Raw genomic sequence first — 20790 nt, 5'->3', positions numbered from 1 at the left:
TTTGTTACTTCATTAACTGACCTTTTCAACATGACTGACTGAATACTGCATGCAGGAAAGAGAGAATCCCTTATGACTTACTGCAGAGACAGGGAGAAAGCTGCATCTCCCTCCTCTAATCCCAGAGACTCCCTTCTGCTACAGAAGCAACCATTAGTCCAAGGTTTACTAAATGTACCTATCTAGACATACATAATGTTCTTTTGTTTGTTTATACAAATAATATCTTCTAGAACTAGGAAGCAGGTTTGGTTATGGAACAAAGATCAAATAGTAGCAGACAGGGTTTATTTCTCCCTCTCATAAAAGAGTCTAAGCATTCCTGGAGTGAAATAGGGGCTCTCCTTTTCCACATCAGATCCAAGTTTTAGGTAGAGAAATGAGGAGGAAATAAGGGAAGATGTTATATTCCCTTTAAGGGTATGCCCCCCTAAACTGCATATACTACTTTGCTCATATCCTATTGGCCATCACTTGGTCATCATGTGGTCACATCTAGCTACAAAAGAGGCAAGAAACAAAGTTGTATTCTTGGAAGGCCAGTTTTCCTTCCAAGACTCTCTACTACTTTGGAAGAAATGGGATGCAGATGCTGGGAGAAAAGGACCATTTCCTGTCATGTTTTCTGATATATTTTGCAGTACCTCCCTTTGTTCTACTCAATGCTGGTTTTGTTTTTACATTTTTATTGCCTTTAAGTAGTTGTACAAAGGATTTGCCATTTAACAAAGCAACTTATGAATACAGTATATATTAATCCCTCTACTGTCCATCCCCTTCCCTCACTCTTCTTAATTTTCTAGATAAACATTGGGTTCTTGACTGCACTGTCCCTTCTCCTCTTTATTTGTCCACCCTTTTTCCGCTAGACCCCTTTTGAATACCCACTTTCTGGTGTTTTGCTGACCTTTGACTTTGCTTTTTCTAAAGAATTACACTATTTGAGTTCTCCCTTGACTCTAACTTATTTTAGTTAATACATTTATATACACTTACATACCACCCAACATATTTACTTATACGTTTAAAAGCTAATTTTAGCTTCCATTTAGAAGGGAAAACACATTCATTGTCTCTCTAGGCCTGACTTATTTCATCGTAAAGTTTCATTTAAATATCTTTCCTGAGTCCATGAAATCCAGTGCAAGAGAATATTGTGCCCTGTTCTGGGTTATGCAACATGACTTCTCTGTGCAATTAATCTGAAAACTTCTGGTACTAACATATTTTCATATCTAGATCCATTCTTGCCTAGGTGCTAAGCTTTTTGAACAGACGCCACAATCCCTACTTCTTTGTGGGCAACAGCCATGACAAAGTAGATGTTCAATAAATACTTCCTGATTGTAAGTTGACAGTCCTACCCTATAAAAGCAGGTTGAAGGGTCTTTACCTTTGTTTTCTATCCTCCATTTGTTGTTTAATTGCCTATTATCTGGAACTGATTGATAGACATAAAGACTTATTTGTTTAGGAGATCAATCCTAGTTTTAAGAGTTGCTTCTTTTGAAACATATAAAGTCACACATGTGAATTGCTGTTCAGCTTCATAAGGCATACCAAGTTGAATACAATGGCTCAGGTAACAGATTCACCTTAGACTCAATCTACTATTTCAGTTCTAAATGTACTGTATGAATGCACCACAATTTATTAAATCATTCTCCTACTGCTAGACACCTGGGTGGTTTTAAAACAATGTATTTACAAAACGTTTGAATCAAATCAGGAGAAATGGCAAATTAGTTAAATGTCAAATTACATAGCTGAGTTTCAGGTACACTCTGGATTGGTTTTTTGTTTTGTTTTTGTTTTTGCCGGTGGTGGGGCCTGAACGCTCTCCCTCAGCTCTTTAGCTCAAAACTAGCACTCTACCACTTGAGCCACAGCACCACTTTCAGCTTTTTCTGCTTATGTAGTGCTGAGGAACCGAACCCAGGGCCTCATGCATGCAAGGCTAGCACTCTACCACTGAGCTACTTTCCCAGCCTCACTCTGGTTTGTTTTGCAGAGCTCTTAATGTACTCTACCGCAAGCCAATAAAAAAAATAAACTGATAGTACTGAACAACTAACAAAGAGGAAATAAATTCATGGTCCTCTTAGACTTTCTGTTTATTATAATCAAGAATTGCATGCTGTTCTGAGTTGCTTGACAAGTGAAATAAAGTGGAGACATTACATTAATTCTCATCTGATAAAAGGAAAAAACACCAGTTAGGAGAAATAAATATTGGTGTAATCCTACATTCTAAACTAAAGCTTTCATAGTAACCCTTATCAAAGGTTCAGTTACCAAGAAAAGGTAATATCTTTATATAACAACTAGTTATATGAAAAAGAAACAGAGGCTTCTTTAGGAGAATAATTCATGGTTGACCCGCAACAAGCAGAGGGCTTAACACTGAGTGGGTTTTTCTGCATAGGATGTTTAGCTCCCCAGGCTCATGTCACTGTAAGAGTCCTGCCTAGAAGGGGTCACCCATGAGGAAGGGCCAAGTTTCCGCCAAAGCCTTGTGGATTCCCTGGGGTGTGGGACTTTCAGAGAGCATCTATTAGTGACTCTGATATTTTAGGGGATTTTTTCTCTCTTCTGTAATTAGTTCAAGATTTTAATTCACTTTAGAGAAGTGAAAAGACACTGATAATTTCTGTTTTTCTATAATGATAAAACACTCCAAAATAGCAGCGTCCTTTCCATTTTTACTTGCATTTGGCAGCTATTATATATACTATTATTTTAATTATAAGAATTATGAGGTACCATATGATAATGTGTAACAACCAAATCAGGATAGTTAACATGTCTACCTTTCACATTTAAAAAAAGATTTAATTAAACCAGAGATAAAATAGTCACCCTAATATATTGCTCTAGATGTTTTTGCTTCTTTCTGTTACTCTAAGTAAGTTGCCTCAAATAGAAATAGTATGTTCCAGTTGAAAGAATCTCAAATCAATCAGGGAAGTCTAAAGAAATATTGAATATCCACTTATACTATGGATTTTCCTTCCAATATCATCACAAAATTTTAACATGACTTTATAAGGTAAGAATTACTAACACGACTTCCACTTAAGAAAACAGGATCTTTAAGAGTAAATAGCTTGGGGCTGGGAAGGTGGCTCAGTGGTAGAGCGCTTGCCTTGCATGCCTGAGGCCCTGGGTTCGATTCCCCAGCAACACATAAGCAAAAAGAAAAAAAGCCAGAAGTGGCGCTGTGGCTCAAGTGGTAGAGCGCTAGCCTTGAGCTGAAGAGCTGAGGGACAGCGACCAGGCCCAGAGTTCAGGCCCCACGACCGGACCCAAAAAAAAAAAAAAAAGAGTAAATAGCTTGCCTAAGATCATACTGCTGGTAAACCGTGAAGCTAGGATTCAAACTTAGTGACACTAAAGTCCGAACTCTTTCTGCTAGTTCTGGATGACAAGTAAATTATGGGTATAATTTCACTCACCTTTGTAAATAATATACATGCATACTATGTTGAAGCCCCAAACCTTTCTTTCACCCAGTATAATTAATCTGCTCATAATGAAGCCCTCTTCAAAAATCTAATTTCCTACTGGAGAGTATAAAGGATTCTGACCGCATCTCATCTGCAAGTCTCATCACTGCCTGTACATTTACAGAAAACACATTCACTCAACAATTTTCTGAGCTTCTACTATGTCCTAGGCATTGCAGATACATAGTGTTTGCAGATACATAGTGGCAAATTTAAATGCATTTCTAGTATGAGGAGAAATTTTAAAAGATTATATACTATGTTAGAATAGAGTAAGTGCTAAGACACAAAATAAAGAAAGGAAAGGGTTAGGGAGAGTAGTATGGTGCAGAATGCTGGAATTTTAGAAAGAATCAAGAGAAACTCTAGAAAAGAAAAACATGATTTTAGGTTAACTATTTTCAAGTACAATAACAGACTACACACAATAGAAGAAAGAAAGAAATCGCACACTGGAAGATACAAATTTCTGAAAGATTCATTCATTAAGCAGGTTATTATTTTGTTTAAGAATCTACTACATATCAGACATTGTGCTAAATACAATTATGTCACCTTTATATCCTTAAAAATTCCATTTCATTTGCATCCCAGTCTCATGTTGAACTTTTACTCTTTAGTCACATAGATCTTTCATTCTTCTTAATAAGTATCCTACATGTAATTTTTTTTTGGTCGGTCGTGGGGCTTGAACTAAGAGCTTGGCACTGTCCCTGCGCTCTTTAGCTCAAGGCAAGTGCTCTAGTGCTTGAGCCACAGTGCCACTTCTGGTTTTGTAGTGGTTTCATTGGAGATACGAGTCTCACGGACTTTTCTGCCTGGGCTGGCTTTGAACCGTGATCCTCAGATCTTAGCCTCCTGAGTAGCTAGGATTACAGGCATGAGCCACTAGAGCTGGCCCTACATATAACTTTTAAAGAGTAAACATTTACTTGCATCACAGATTAGTGAAGTTCATTCTTTGTGTGTCAATCCTGGGGATTCAACCCAGAGCCCTGACATTGTCCATGAGCTTTTTCGCTCAAGGTTAGCACTCTTTTACTTGAGCCACAGCTCCACTTCAATCTTGGTTTTTTTTTGGGGGGGGGACATTAATTGGAGATAAGAGTCTCACAAGCTTTCCTGCCCAAGCTGGTTTTGAACTGCAATCCTCAGATCTCAGCCTCTTGAGTAGCTAGGATTACATGCATGAGCCACCAGCATCCAGCTAAAGTTCTTTTTGTATTTTTTTATGTTATTTTATTGTAAAGATGCTGTACAGAGGGGTGATAGTTACATGAGTAAGGTAATGAGTACATTTTTTGTCAAGCATTGTTACTCCCTCCTTTGTTGTTCTCTCACTATCCCTTCCCTCCCCCACCTCCCTCTCCCCTCTCACTTCCCTAATACCTCTCCCCTACCAAAGTTATAAAGTTCATTTCCAATATGCTGTCTTGTGGGTATCATTGTTGTAATAGGTCATCCTGTGTCCTTGTTTCAGCATTCTGTTATTTCCCTTCCCCTCCCCAAATTAGACAAATGTATATACAAGATACAGGGTACCAAAATAAAGTACAGTGACAACAGGGGTTATACCATAGGGGGAAGAACATACAAAAGAAACAAAACAATCACATAGTACATTAAAAACAACAACAACAAAGGAAAATCTCTTGTATCCATATCTTGGGGTTTGTTTTGCTTAGCATAATCTTATATGGTCATATGTACATAGCTTTTGAGCTTTTCTGCTCAGGAATTGCTTTTGCTTTCATTTGTATTTTTTTAATGTGTATGACAGTATTGGGGATTGAACTCAGGGCATGGGTGCTCTCGGTTTTTTTTTCACACAAGGCAGGTTGCTCTATCACTTGAGCTACGGCTCCACTTCTGGCTTTTTGGTAGTTATTGGTGATAAAGAGCCTCAGAGACTTTCCTGCCTGGACTGGTTTCAAACCCCAGTCCTCAGATCTCAGCTTCCTGAGCAGCTAGGATTACAGGGGTGAGCCACTACTGCTTGGCTAGTAACGTTCTTAAGTTGTTCTATCTCCTTAATAAGACTGTAAACTCCTAGAGGATAAGACTCATAAATAAACATTATTTTATATCTATCACAAGGACTAGCATAGTACTAAGCCTACAGTATGCATTCACTTAGCACTTGACCAATTTGGTATATCTATAGGTGACAACAATGGAACAGATATTTCTTTATAGCTCAAATATAGCCAAGCTTCTTCAAGTGGTCACAATATTGTTAATAACAAAATTATGTTGGATTTATATCAAATGGAAAATTAATCCAGTGGATCTAATCAACTTTTTTGTGAATGCACTCCCATTTAGTCTAGATGAAAATGACAAATGTCACACCCAGTGTATTTTTCAATCTTGAGATGCCTTTACACATGCATTACTAATTTGATTGCTGGCAAAAGCCCTCTAGTGTAGGCAAGGCACATAATAATCTCATCTTTCAACTGAAGACACGGAAATGAGGAGGTATTAAATGTTCTGCTCAAGTACAAATCTCTACTGACAAGTGAAGCTATGACTTCAACCTGAGAGTTCTGAACAGTATGCTGTCAAGGGGTTGCTGGTATTATAAAGGTCTGTGAGGCCTTACAAGGCTGAGTTTCAGCAACATGGGCTACAGGTACACCTATATGGCTCATTAAAGTAGAAATCACTGTAATCCTAGTTACTCTGGAGACTGAGATCTGAGGATCACAGTTCAAAGCCAGCCTGGGCAGGAAAGTCTGTGAGACTCCTACCTCCAATTAAACACCATAAAAGCCAGAAGTGGAGGTATGGCTCAAGTAGTAGAGCACTAGCTACATGAAAAAGCTTAGGTCCTGAGTTCAAATCCCAGTACCAATGCACACATACATGTGTATGTTTGTGTACATGCACACACACAGGTACAGAGCCAGTTTCTTTATTAAAAAGAGCTAAATATTGTGGCCTGCCTTCATACCATAAACATTCTCCAGGCCTGTCTCATCACTGCATGCTGCAGGCTGGGGAGGGCACTGGTAGGCATCCTTAGATGGCCAGAAGCTGTAACTTACATGGTGCCCTTGAGCTTTGTGATACATCAGTAAGACAGGTAGAGGACCTCTCTAGCCCAGATCTACAGTCCCATATCCCACAGCTTCAGCCTCAGAATACTTTCTAGAAGTGTGCAAACTCCAAGTCTATTATAAAGGCATGTACTTCTGTTTCAAAATATGCATCATAACCGTGAGCAAACTGGAGATCTAAAGGATATATATCCCATACAGATAGAAACAGGTATATTCTACCCAACTGACTTTAAAAGTATCTTTGAAACTGATTCCGTGTATATATGTGCATGTGCATGTGCACATTGTTCCTGGGGCTTGAACTCTGGGCCTGTATACTGTTCTTTAGTTTTTACACTCAAAGTGGTGCTCTACCACTTGAATGACAGCTCCACTTCTGGCTTTTTGCTGGTTAATGGAGATAAGATTCTTATAGACTTTTCTGCCCAGGCTGGATTTGAACCACAATCCTCAGATCTCAGCTTCCTGAGTTTTGAAACCTATTTGACTATAATTTAGTTTTTAATTTCTTCCTTTTTTCCCATTTCTGATTCCAGTTCTTTGCTTGCCGCCTCAAGAAGGAGAAAGCACCTTAAAAATACACTGATTTATGGGTCATGCTAGAACTGGGATCTAGTCAGGATAAAAACAAAACAAAAATCTTACACTTGGTTCTCTATTGTGAATATCTGGTCACATAAGTTATGCCAAAATGCATGCACCAAAATAATCAAACACCATTTTTTAAAGAAATAATAAAACATTTTGGAGGAGAATGGCCCACTTTTGATCAAGTAGTCAGCACTGCAAGCAGGAACTGTCATAAAAGCAAAGTAGCAGCCATATTATATATTCCTAGAGGATATTCAAAATTATTCCCCACTCTTTCACATAGACACATCTATTTCAGACATTAATTGTACGAGGAGCCAGGTGACCAGAAATCCCACATCATATCACAGAATCACCCCAGTATTGCTATTGCTAATTATTTCTCTCATGATTGTTTCCTAAATTATTTTAAAGTTAATAGGGAAAATTTACTGGGGAAAAAATTCTGACCTAGCTACTCAGGAGGCTAACATCTGAAGATCAAAGAAGCCAGCCCCTAGGCAGGCACATTAACCAACAAAAAGCCAGAAGTAAAGGTATAACATGAGTGGTAAAATGCCAGCAAAAAGAAAGCCACATGAGAACATAACACCTTGAGTTTAAGCCCCAGTATCAACACAAAAGTAAAATGAAATAAAATAAAATAAAAGGAAGTCTGAGTAATCCCTTTCTTAAAAATATCTCAATAAATACTGATGTGCAATCATCTAAAATCTTCATTTACTTTAGAAACTAATTATGTAGCTAAGTAATTAAAACAAAACTAAAACACAAATCCAATTAAAACAACAGTGAGACAATAAACAGAAGAAAAGTTATAATAGTAATAAAAAGTTGCCCAAGGGAAACCATAAAAAAGAAGCTTAAAACTGGGCTTCTTGTGGAACAAAATGGAAAATACTAGAACCAACAATGATTTCCTATTCTAGTCTCAAATGTGACAAATCAAAAAAATTTTCTGTTGGTCTTGTAAACTGAGGAAAAGCTTTCTCAGGGATTTATGGAAATTTAAGGGGAGGAGCGACTAAGATCAACAACAGCTTTACAATATTTTTCTCTAAAACAACAGCCATTCCATATATAAGTGTCCTGAGTAGAAAACTAAAGACATATGTTAACTTAGCTCTATATGGACAACTTCAGAGATGGAAGGCAAGACAAAAATATGTCAAATTTGTCATTTCCTCATGCTTTGGCATATTTTTTTTCTTTTTTGTCGGTCGGGGGGCCTGAACTCTGGGCCTGGGTGCTGTCCCTCAGCTCTTTAGCTCAAGGCTAGTGCTCTACCACTTGAGCCACAGTGCCACTTCTGGCTTTTTCTGCTTATGTGGTGCTGGGGAATCGAACCCAGAGCCTCATGCATGCAAAGCAAGCACTCTACCACTAAGCCACCTTCTCAGCCCCTGGCATATTTTTTTTTAAAGAACTAATAAGTAATATATTCCTTAAAAACATTATTCCCTCTAATACCAAACTTTTCAGACAGGCTTCATACAAGAACAAAATAAATGACAAACATAATAAGGTCATAATTGAAGATCCCAGTAATGAGATCTCAATAAGGTACAGCTTTAAAGTGTGTTGAAATATATCCCAAGTATAGAAATACTGGGGATGTTATAAATCAAATATCTGATTAGCATATTCCTGCCTGTTGAAAAGAGATTCTAAAATCATTTAAAAAGATTTTTCCCATTGAGTTCAATTATTTGATTCAGGTACAGAAACTTGGTACCTCTGAGCAGCACCTCATGACTGTCCCTCAATCCTGTCATTTCCCAATCCTGTCAGCTTATTTCACAAGTATTTTTCTTGCCAGTCATTCTTCTCCTTACTAGTATTACTCTGGTTCAAGTTTTTTCTTTTGGCCTGAACTTTCCATAATAACTATCATCTCTGCTACTTACCTGGTCCAGACCTTCCATCCTCACAACTACCAACATTCATCTCTTGGAATCATATATGCAGCTAAGTCATGAATGACCCAGCTTAAAATTCTCCTGTGATTTCATTGTCCTGGGGAAAAGAAATCCAAGGTCCTTAAATTCAAAGCCCTCAGAGACTTGGCATCTTTGACCTCCAATTTCACTTCCTCCACCATCTGCCCCAACACATAAGCACTGTCACATTCACTCCACAGAATCCCTTGCTGTCCTCCTCTATCTGGCGATATTGTCCTCCAGCTAATGGAGCCCAGCATCCAAACAAACCATGGAGATACTGGAGATGATGAATCTCAGCAAAGCCACTGATATATTTACACTGCCAGAGCAAAATCTCTAAAATAACTGCTAAGTCATCATGAATGGAGCCCTGAAGGTACTGCTTCCCAGAACAAAGGGCCTGAACAAAGAATTTTAGTCAGCATTGCCACAAAGTGATCACCTCTGGCCCAAATTATGATGAGATTAATAATGGGTTTAAAATACTTTTCCCTAGAATGCTCATTATCTTTGTAGCTCTACTGGAAGATAGAATTTAGTTTATCATGGAGTTGATCTCACAAAATTTCAGGAAATAATTCTTTTTAAATAGCATATATTAATGTACAAAGGAGCTCATGACGTTTCCATATATGTATATAAAATATTCTTTGATTATATTTACCTTCTCTATTGCCCTTTCTTTTTTGGGGGGGGGGGGGTCCAGTCATGGGGCATGAACTCTGGGCCTGGGCGCTGTGCCTCAGCTCTTCAGCTCAAGGCTAGCGCTCAACCACTTGAGCCACAGTGCCACTTCCGGCTTTTTTCTTTTTGCTTATGTGGTGCTGAGGAATCGAACCCAGGGCCTCAGGCATGCAAGGCAAGCACTCTACCACTGAGCCACCTTCCCAGCCCCTCTATTGCCCTTTCTTACTCCCCTCCCCACCCCCAACTTTCTCCTATCATATTCCTAATAGTTTCCCTTCACTTTTAAGTCTAGGAAATAACTCTTATTCTTAAAAGAGCTTAAGACCATCAAGTACTCTAATAGATAAGGTGGTTCCCACTTTTAAAATTAAAACATGTAATGTAATTGCCAGAGACAAACCTTGATAACAATTCTCCAAAATGGTAGAGAACACACAGATGTCCTTATAGTATAAAGCTCTAACCAAGCAGCAGAAGAATGGGATTTTTCAAGATGCATATGATTTCCCTTGGTTACCATATTACCCAGGATAGAAATTAGAACAAGAGAACAGGAAACTGAGGGAAAAAGGCACCAGGCACATCCCTCCCCCTCTGTTTTCTCTGCCCTCCAAAGCTAAAAGCAAATGATTCTTTGTTATTCATCTATCCACTAAGGTTCCAAGAAATAAATGTTTGCTTCAGAATTAAGTTTCCTGAGCCTGGTATCAGTGGCTCACGCCTGTAATCCTAGCTACTCAGGAGGCTGAGATCTGAGGATCGTAGTTCAAAGCCAGCCTGGGCAGAAAAGTCTGTGAGACTCTTATCTCTAATAAACCACCAGAAAACTGGAAGTTGCGCTGTGGCTCAAGTGGTAGAGTGCTTGCCTTGAACTGAAGAGTGCAGGGACAGCACCCAAGCCCAGAGTTCAAGCCCCAGGAATGACTAAATAAATAAATAAATAAATAAAGTTTCCTAGCCAGTTGCTGGTAGCTCACTACTGTAAACCTACCTGCTTAAAAGGTTGAGATCTGGGAATCCTGTTTCAAAGCCAGCCCAGGCAGAAAGTCCATGAGACCTTTATCATCAATTAACCAAAAAGCAAATTAAGCAAAAGCCAGATGTGAAGCTGTTGCTCAAGTGGAAGAGAGCTAACCTTGAGCACAAAAATTCAGGGACAATGCCTAGGCCCTAAGTTCAAGCCCTAAGACACACACACACACACACATACACACACACACACACACACACACACACACACACACACACACACACACACACACACACACACACACACACACACACACACACACACAGCAGTTTCTGTAACAATGCTTGTTAATCTACCTAAAAGAGTTACTTGCAGAAATGAGGGGAGAAGAGTAATAAAGAGCTCTTTGTGTACAAGTAAGCAATATTTCCCTTCAAACCTTAGTTCTGGAATGATTCTAAAGTTTTTTGTTGCTGGATACAGGTGGCTCACACCTGTCATCCTAGCTACTCAGAAGGCTGATATCTGAGGACCGTGGTTCAAAGATAGCCTAAACAACAAAGTCCAGAAGTAAAGGTAGGTAAGGCACAAATGGTAGAGCACTAGCCTAAAGCCAAGACAGTAAGGCCCTGAGTTCAAGCTTCAATACTAGCACAAAAAAGTTCTTCGTAAAAGCTAAAACTCCAGAAAATGAGAAAAGACTTTTGCCAAACCTGTGTATGAGGCGTCGTTGTTTCTGTGTTACACACAAAGAAGTGGAGTAGTAAACAGAACAACCATATGAGAGACCAATGTTTAAAAATGCCAATAAACCTGTAATCCTAGCTACTCAAGAGGCTGAGATCTGAAGATCATGGTTCAAAGCCATCCTAGGCAGGAAAGCCTGTGAGACTCTCATCCTATTAACTGCCAAAAAGCCAGAAGTAGAGTTGTGGTCCAAGTGGTAGAGAGCACCCAGGTCCTGAGTTTCAAGTCCCAGGACTGGCACAAAAAAATGCCGAAAAAATCCTTGGGCTGAGAAGTCCCAAGCCATAGGTGACAACATTATTCCTTCCTTGTGTCTGCATGTCACTATACTACTGGGACTGCATCCCATGTGTTCTACTGTGTGGGTTCAAAGCCTAGGCACAAAAATAACCTCCAGAAACGTACATCTTCTAAGCAGGTGCTATTTAGTCATTGTAAGCCACCACATGTAACCCACTATCACTCACAATTTGTGTGACAGAGTGGGATATGTAATACTGTATTTGGTGTAAAAAATATGACAATGAAAAAAATTCACTGGTTCAATCTCTGTCCATAGTGTCTGCTCAGTCCATATCATGAGTTTCTGGGGAGCTGTGCCAAACATTGGGCTGCTCACCAGCCCAGATCTGGAAACCAAAACATAGCCCTGCAAGGACTGTAAACCACGATGAAACAGCTGCAGTTAATGTACTCACTGAGCACAGGAAAGATGGATGAAATCCAATGACCACCACATACAACTGGCAGGCTTAAGATCAGGAGGACTGCAATCATACATGTGTTATCTGTCATACCTTAGAAAAGGAATGTTTAGATTCCTTCACTGGACTAGCCAAATAGTGTCACCTATGTATTCCTGAGATGTCATGCTCCCAAAGAACAATGTGTAAATCCCTGAGCCAGCCCCAAGTGCACAGCCATGGTTTACACCTTACTTGATTTCCTCCCTAGGCAAATGCACTCCCCTAGGAAAAGGCAAGGGGTGAGACAACAGAACCCTGAAAAGGAGATTAGGAGAAAGAGGAAATGGACTTTGTGATTCCAAGAATTTTGGAAAGGGGGCATTCTCCACAGTAAAGAGAGTCTATAGATGTGAACTGAGACTCTAAAACAATAGTGCTGGCCTTTCCTGGAGGTGAGACCAGGTACAAGCCAAAGAGTTAATGTTCTCCTCTCCAACACTCCCTCAGACAGTTTGATGATGTCATCCTGTGCCCTACAACCTGTGGGAGTATTCTTACTTAGTCAAAAACAATGACAATAAAAGGCTATTAATTCTCACTTCCTTGGAGGAAGAAGGGGCAGAAATCTGCAGAATTAGAAGCACTGTGTGCAAGCAAGCTGGAACTAGACTGTCTGGTATAAAACTTAGCTTCAGGCTGGGAAGGTGGCTCAGTGGTAGAGCGCTCGCCTTGCATGCCTGAGGCCCTGGGTTCGCTTCCTCAGCACCATATAAGCAAAAGAAAAAAAGCCGGAAGTGGCGCTGTGGTTCAAGTGGTAGAGTGCTAGCCTTGAGCTGAAGAGCTGAGAGACAGCACCCAGGCCCAGAGTTCAGGCCCCACGACCGGACCCAAAAAAAAAAAAAAAAAAAAAACAACTTTGCTTCACCATTTGGTAAGCTACATGGCCTGACCCTGCCACCTTGACTTCTCTGGGTCTCAATTTTCTCATCAGGAATCTAAATAGTCTTGAGTTGTCATGAGGAATCAAATGTGTTCATATTTATAAAATGCTTAGAAGAGGTCTGGATACTATCAGTCTCTGACTTACAATGATTCTGCTTACAACTTTTCACTCTACCATAATGCAAAAAGTTTTATATATTTAGTGGAAAATGTACTTTAAATTTTGAATGGGATCTTTTCCCAAGCTAGTGAAACCAATACTTTCCCAATACTGTGTAATGTTGAGCAAGAGCTTCCACCACTCAGCTCTTTGTCCATGGTGGGTGTGTGGGGCAACAACTGGCCTCTACAGTATTCTGTGAGTCTAAGTTGGGGTATTCAGTTCAATGTACTTTCTATTTATAGTATTTTTCAAATTGATAGGTTTAGCAGGTCATATTGTCATCCTAATTTGAAAAGCATGTATTAAACAATCTTGGGTAATGTTTTTTAATTAACACAAAAGCACAGCACCAATGGTTTGTGCATGTAGTTCTAGCTACTTGACAGAGATCAGGAAGATTATGGTGCAAGGCTAGCCCAGACGAAAATCTAAAAGACACTCATCTTAACTAACAGCTGGGAGAAATGGTATGTACCTGTGGTATGTACCAGCTATGCCAGAGGCTAAGATTGGGAGGATTGCAGTTCCAAGCCTGTCTGAACAAAAAGTTCATGAGATCCTTGTCTCAACAGAAAAGGCTTGACATGGTGGTGTATGTCTGTTATCCTAGTTAGGTGGAAAATATTGAAAAGAGAGGGGGGACAGGATCACAGTCCAGACCAGGTTAGCAACAAATGAAACTCCATTTCAGAAATAAGCAGAGCAGAAAGTGCTGAGTATATGGCTCCAGGACTAAATCACCTGCCTAACAAGCAGGCCTGTACAACCAGATCCAGCTTACTGATTAATGAATAGCTTACTTTTTGCCTGGTTTGGCTTTGAACTTCAATCCTCCTGATATCCACCTCCCAATTAGTTGAGATTATAGTGAGCCACTGCACCTGATATGAAACAGTTATCAAGAATCCATTAAGATAAGCACAAAAAACACAAACCATAAAGGAACAAAACTGAAAAAGTAGACTTTACCAAAATTTAAAACATCTGTTCTGAAAAAGTCAGTAGTAAGGAAATGAGAAGGCAAGCCTGAGATACCTGATAAAGGACTAGAAACCAGAATATAAAAAGTATACCATGTTAAGAAGGCAACAAGTAAATGCAAATAGACAAAAATGTAAATAGATCTCATAAAAATATACAATGACAAATAAACTTAAGAAAAGATTTTCCATGTCATTCATTACTAGGAAAAAGCATATTTAACAGTAAGATACCACTTGACATTATGGTGGCTAAAATTAAAAATTCCTTAATTATAAACAGTAGTATGGATGCAGAGTAGCAGGAAGTATTTTAGGCTGCTGCTAGAAAAGCAAAATGTTCAGACCCTTTGAAAAAAGGTTGCCAGGTTTTTACAAAGTTAAATATGCACTTACCATGCAGCCCAGAAATCTCATTCTGGGGTATTTATCCAACAGAAGTGAAACATATGCCCACACAAAGATGTGTAGGCAAGTGTTCACAACAGCTTTATTTATAATACCCCAAGAGTAAAAACAACCAAAATGTTCAACAAATGAAAAATGTGCAAGTAAACTGTGAAAGATCCATATACAATGGAATACAACTCAGCAACAAAAAAGGAACAAACTATTGATATACAACATAAATTACTCTCCAAACCACTTTGGTACATGAAAGCAGCCACACACAAAAAGTTACCTATTATTTCATTTACATAAACTTCTTTAAAAAGGCAAAACTACATCACAAGCCAGCATACTGTAAAGATACTTGCACATTCATGTACATTGCTGAACTATTCACAATAGTCAAGTTATTCAAACAGCCCAGATGCTCTAAAATAGATGAGTGGATCCAAAATAATGTGGAACCTATACACAATGGAATTTTACACAGCCATTAGAAAGACTAATATTATGACATTTTCAGGAAAATGGATGGACCTAGAACAAATCCTGTTAAGTGAGGTAAGCCAAGCTCAGAGAGACAAACAGAGTGTATTCCCTCCCATATGGCAGTTGCTAGATCTAAAAACATGGGGACAAGAAAGATTATACAGGACTCTAGGCAGTCATACACAGTGAGGCCAAAGGAGGATGTTCTTAGAAGAGGAACACAAAGGCACAATGACTATGTGCCAATAAAATAATATTTATTGAAATGAACTCCAGGAAATGGATACAAGGTTTTTCCTTTGCTGTTGTCTTTCTTTTGTATTGTTTGTTCATTTATCTGTCTTTGGCAGAGTAAGGGAAGGCACAGAAATGGAGGGACAGAGGATGAACAAATATAGCAGTAGTGCTCACTAGACACAATGTTGAAAATGAACTATAAAAATGGTGGGAATGGGAGGGAAACACTCAGAGAGAGCAAGCAAAGGGGCAACATTGTCTAAAAAGATTTGTACTCTTTAACTGTCATATAAAATGGCAACCCTGTATACATCATCTTTATAATAACATTAAAATATGAAATACAAAAACTATAGAGACAGAAGACAAATCTGTAAAAGCCAGGAGGCAGGGGACAAAGGAAGGCTTATTTTTTTTATTGTGAAAATACTGTACAGAGGGGTTACAATTACATGGGCAAGATAATGAGTACATTTCTTATCAAGCATTGTAGCCTCCTCCTTTGTTTCCCCTTCCCATCCCTTCCCATCCTCACCCCGCCCCCCCCCAATCCTCTCCATCCCCCACCAAACTTGTAAAGTTCACTTTCGACATAAGGACTTGTACATCTCATTGTTGCAATGGGTCCACCTGTATCCCTATTTAAACGATTTGTTTTTCCCCTTCCCATCCACAAATTATACCGACATCAAATACAGTGAAAGCAGGGGTAATACTGTGGGGGAGGGACATACAAAGCAACAAAGAAATAATCTTATAAATGCGTTAGAAACAATCGCATGAGAGAAAGAACACATTTAAATACATATCTAAGGGTTCATTTTCCTAACATCACATTATCTGACCTTTTCCGCTTGACTCAGACATATACTAGAAATTGCAAATAAGGGAAACCATGGGACCTATGTTTCTTTGGGCCTGGCTTACTTCACTTAATGTAATTTTTAAGGAAGGCTTATTCTATGAAAGTTCATGAGGACTAGTCACACATACCTCTATTTTCCAGCTACTCAGGAAGCTGAGCTCTGAGGATCAAGGTTCAAAGCCAGCCTGGGCAGGAAAGTCCTTGAGACGCTTCTCTCCAAATATATAGCAATTTAAAGATATACTAACTTCTGAATACATCTTTAAAGATGCTTGAAAACATTTTAACTTAAGCTAGGAGTCAGTGGCTCACACTTGAGCTACTCAGGAGACTTAGATCTGAGGATCGTGGTTTGAAGCTAGCCCAAGTAGTGAGTCAGTGATACTCTTACCTCAAATTAACCACCAATAATCCCAAAGTGGCACTGTGGCTCAAGCTGCAGAGTGCTAGCTGTGAGCACAAAAGCTCAAGGGTCAATACACAGACTATGAGTTCAAGCCAGTCAGTACACAGATTATGAGTTCAAGCCTCAGGATGAACATACAAAAAAAGTAAATAAACAACACTGAATGTTTTTAGATGGATTAATGAATAAAGAATCCCTACAAATGCCTAAAAATTTAAGTAATAATGTACAAAAAATTCATTTTATAATATAACAATCCTAGTCTTCGTAGAATCAGTGAACTAGCAGTTACAATATTACGAAGCCAACTTTAATTTCTACTTATCTCCTGGTATCACAGCTATTAAAATAATAAGCTCTCATGCAATCTAGCAACAGTTAGTGCTCAGAAATTAAGTCCTGCACTATAACGTCAAACTTTAAAAATGTGATTACAGCTAGGCACTAGTGCCTCATACCTGTAATCTTAGCTATTCAGGGGGCTAAGATCTGAGATTGTGGTTCAAAGCCAGCCTGGGCAGGAAAGTCAGTGAAATGATTATCTCCAATTAACTATCGAAAAACTGAAGTACAGCTTTGGCTCAGGTGGTAGAGTGCTAACACTGAGCACAATTAATTCTTTTGTGTTGGTCCTGAGGCTTGAACTCCATGACCGGATGCTGTCCCTTAGCTTCTCCACTCAAGGCTGGTACTCTTCCACTTGAACCACAGCTCCACTTTTGGCTTTTTTGCTGGTTAACTGGCAATGAAAAGTCTCACAGACTTTCCTGCCCAGGCTGAACCTCATTCCTCAGGTCTCACTCTCCTGAGTATAGAAGTAAAGATGTGAGCCACTGGCTCACTTTGCTTCTTAAATTATATTTTTATTATCTTTAAGTAGTTGTCCAAAGGAGTTATCATTCAACAAATCAGTTTATAAGTACAATGCATGTTGATCAGTGCCACTGCTTCCATCATTCTCTGCCATCCCTCCCAACCCAAATCCTCTCCTCAATTTTCTTAATCTCATAGGATATGCATTGAATATTATAAAAGTACCTTTTTAAAAAGAAAAAAGTTTGCAGAACAATACAAGTTTTTAAATTTTTATTATCTTTAAGCAGTTGTACAAAGGGGCTTCAATTCAACATGTCAGTTTATACATACAATCCATGTTAACTGATGTCACTCCTTCCATCATTCTGCGCCTAGTATCAGTGGCTGATGCATCAGTGGCTGATGCCTGTAATACTAGCTACTCAGGAAGCAGAGACCTGAAGGATCACAGTTTGAAACCAGCTTGAACAAAAAAAGCCCAAGAGATTCTTACTGAAACTAAAAAGCTGGAAGTGGAGGTATGGCTCAAGAGGTAGAGTGTTAGCCCAGTGTATAATAAGCCTATAAAGATCATGAGACCTTGTATTCAAGTCCTAGTACAGGCACAGAAAAGATACAAAAAGCACATATCATTTATGTGTCTATTGTATCGTATTTGGTATTATTTGTAGTATTACCAAAGTAGCAGCTAAAATATTAAATATTTAGGATGAAATTTGCAATGTATGTAAAGCTTAAAAGGACAACCCAGAAGAATACTCCGGAAGGAGACAGAAAGGTATGAGCCAAAGGAAAGACATAGGAAGTTGTTAGCTAGAAAGAATCTACATCATGAAATGATCCTTTCCATGCTGACTCATAAACTTAATGTTATACTAATAAAAAATACCAAAAGGCATTTGGATAGCAACTAGACAAATTAATTCTAGAGTCACATAGCAAAGCAAACAAGAACCAGGAAAATCATAGGGGATGGGGAGGTAAAATATGAGGGCATTGGCCCTTCTAGTTATGGTTTTATTCTAAGGGCAGCAACAGTTGATGATGAAGTATCCATTTATGAAAAGATAAAAAAGAGACATACCAGTGGACTAGACCACAGGAAAGAAAAGGCATCCCAAACAAGTGATCAATACAGATATTTTTTCAGCTCACTATTAGGACACGGAGAAGCCATTTGAAGAATATTGTTTAAGACAGTGTCTCACTACAGAGCCCAGTCTAACTTTGAACTTACTATGTAGCACAGGCCAGTCTTGAATTCTTATTTTATGTTAGGGCTTGTTGTTATTGTTGTTGTGTTTGTATGTGTGTTTGGCAGTACTGTGGTCATGCCTTCAGCCCAGGAAAAAAACCTTTCTAATGATAAAGACAATTATCTTTTGAAAAATGAAAAAAAAAGACCTTCTCATTCCATAACAACAATCAAGCTGTAAAAGAGAAAAGAAATAATCAAAGAATACATACATAGAGAAAGACAAACTGGGGGAAAATACTCATTAACTCCTCATAAATGATGGGCTAATTTCCTTGATGTACAAAAGGCTTTTAGATGCAAGAAAAAGATACGCCCATACAAAAATAGACAAAAATCTGGGCTGGGAAGGTAGCTCAGTGGTAGAGCACTTGCCTTATATGCATGAGGTCCTGGGTTCGATTCCTCAGCACCACATAAGCAAAAAGAAAAAAGCCAGAAGTGGCGCTGTGGCTCAAATGGTAGAGCACTAGCCTTGAGCTGAAGAGCTGAGGCACAGCGCCCAGGCCCAGAGTTCAGGCCCCACGACCGGACCCCCACCCCCACCCCCCGAAAAAATAGACAAAAAGCTAAGTAGGCAATTCACAGAAAATACATGAGTGGCCCTAAATTTTTTCAAAAAGAAGTTTATCACTACTTCTAACAGACAAGTAAAATCAAAACACTGAGACACCATTGTCTCATGCTGACAAAAAACCCCAATAGTATAACAGCACACTAGGCTGTGCTGGCGAGGCTGTGAGAAAACAGGCACTTTAAAATTTGCTGCTTGCTAGAGTGAAAAATGATACAGTCTCTAATGAGAAGATTCTGGCCATATCATCCCAAATTGTGGACATAATTACTCTTCAATCTACAGCCCATATCTAGGAATCTATCCACAAGAGTGGAATCAACCCTAGCATCCAAGAACAAAGGACTACATCATGGCATCCACACTGTATCCACATGGCATCTACAACTTGCAGCTTTAAAAGAAAGGAGTATTCCAGTTAGAACAGCAAAAATCAAGAACTCTAACAACAACAGATGCTGGAGGGGATGTGGACAGAAAGGAACCTTACTTCATTGTTGGTGGGAATGTAAACTTGTTCAACCACTTTGGAAAGCAGTATGGAGGTTCCTCAAAAGACTTCACATAGATCTCCCCTATGATCCAGCAATCCCACTTTTGGGCATTTACCCAAATGTTTACAAACAAGACCACACTAAAGCTACCAGCACAACTATGTTTATTGCAGCATTATTTACCATAGCTAAGATATGGAACCAACCCAGTGCCCCTCAGTAGATGAATGGATCAAGAAAATGTGGTATATATACACAATGGAATTCTATGCCTCCATCAGAAAGAATGACATTTCCCCATTTGTTAGGAAATGGAAAAACTTGGAAAAAATTATATTAAGTGAAGTAAGCCAGGCCCAAAGAAACATAGGTCCCATGGTTTCCCTTATTTGCAATATCTAGTATAGGTATGAGTCAAGCGGAAAAGGTCAGATAATGTGATGTTAGGAAAATGAACCCTTAAATATGTATTTTAATGTTTTCGTTTCTTTCATGCATGTGTTTCTAACGCATTTATAAGATTATTTCTTTGTTGCTTTGTATGTCCCTCCCCCATAGTGTAACCCCCGCTTTCACTATATTTGATGTCAGTATAACATGTGGAGGAGATGGGGACAAACAAGTCGTTTAAGGATTCAGGTGGACCTGTTGCAACAATGAGAAGTACAAAATGTCATGTCAAAACCAGCTTTACAACTTCGGTGTGTGGGGGGAAGGGGGGTATGACTGGGTGGGGGGGAGGGGGGAGGCTGGGAAGGGAGGTGAAGGGTAAACAAAGGAGGAGGCTGCAATGCTTGGTAAGAAATGTATGCATTATCCTGCCCATGTAATTGTAACCCCTCTGTACAGTATGTTCTCAAATAAAATAAAATAAAATTTAAAATGTAAAAAATAAAAATAAAAAAAATAAAAGAAAGGAGTATGGAAAGGTAAGAATGGCTGCCACCTCAGCAAGACTTGATTTCAACACACCCCCACCACACA

The 20790-nt window shown here is 39.0% G+C and overlaps 1 protein-coding gene across 1 annotated transcript in view; it reads right to left on the bottom strand.

The window, feature by feature from the left end:
• Window positions 1-20790, bottom strand: part of Slc9a7 (solute carrier family 9 member A7) — a 170686-nt gene that overhangs the window by 118481 nt on the left and 31415 nt on the right. The gene's annotated exons all lie outside the window — the stretch shown is intronic.

The sequence above is a fragment of the Dipodomys merriami genome, unplaced genomic scaffold, assembly GCF_024711535.1.
Source record: "Dipodomys merriami isolate MVZ:Mamm:240054 unplaced genomic scaffold, mDipMer1.0.p SCAF_3, whole genome shotgun sequence".
Taxonomy (NCBI): domain Eukaryota; kingdom Metazoa; phylum Chordata; class Mammalia; order Rodentia; family Heteromyidae; genus Dipodomys; species Dipodomys merriami.
Note: the sequence above shows the minus strand (reverse complement) of the source record. Positions and strands in the feature narration are given on the sequence as shown.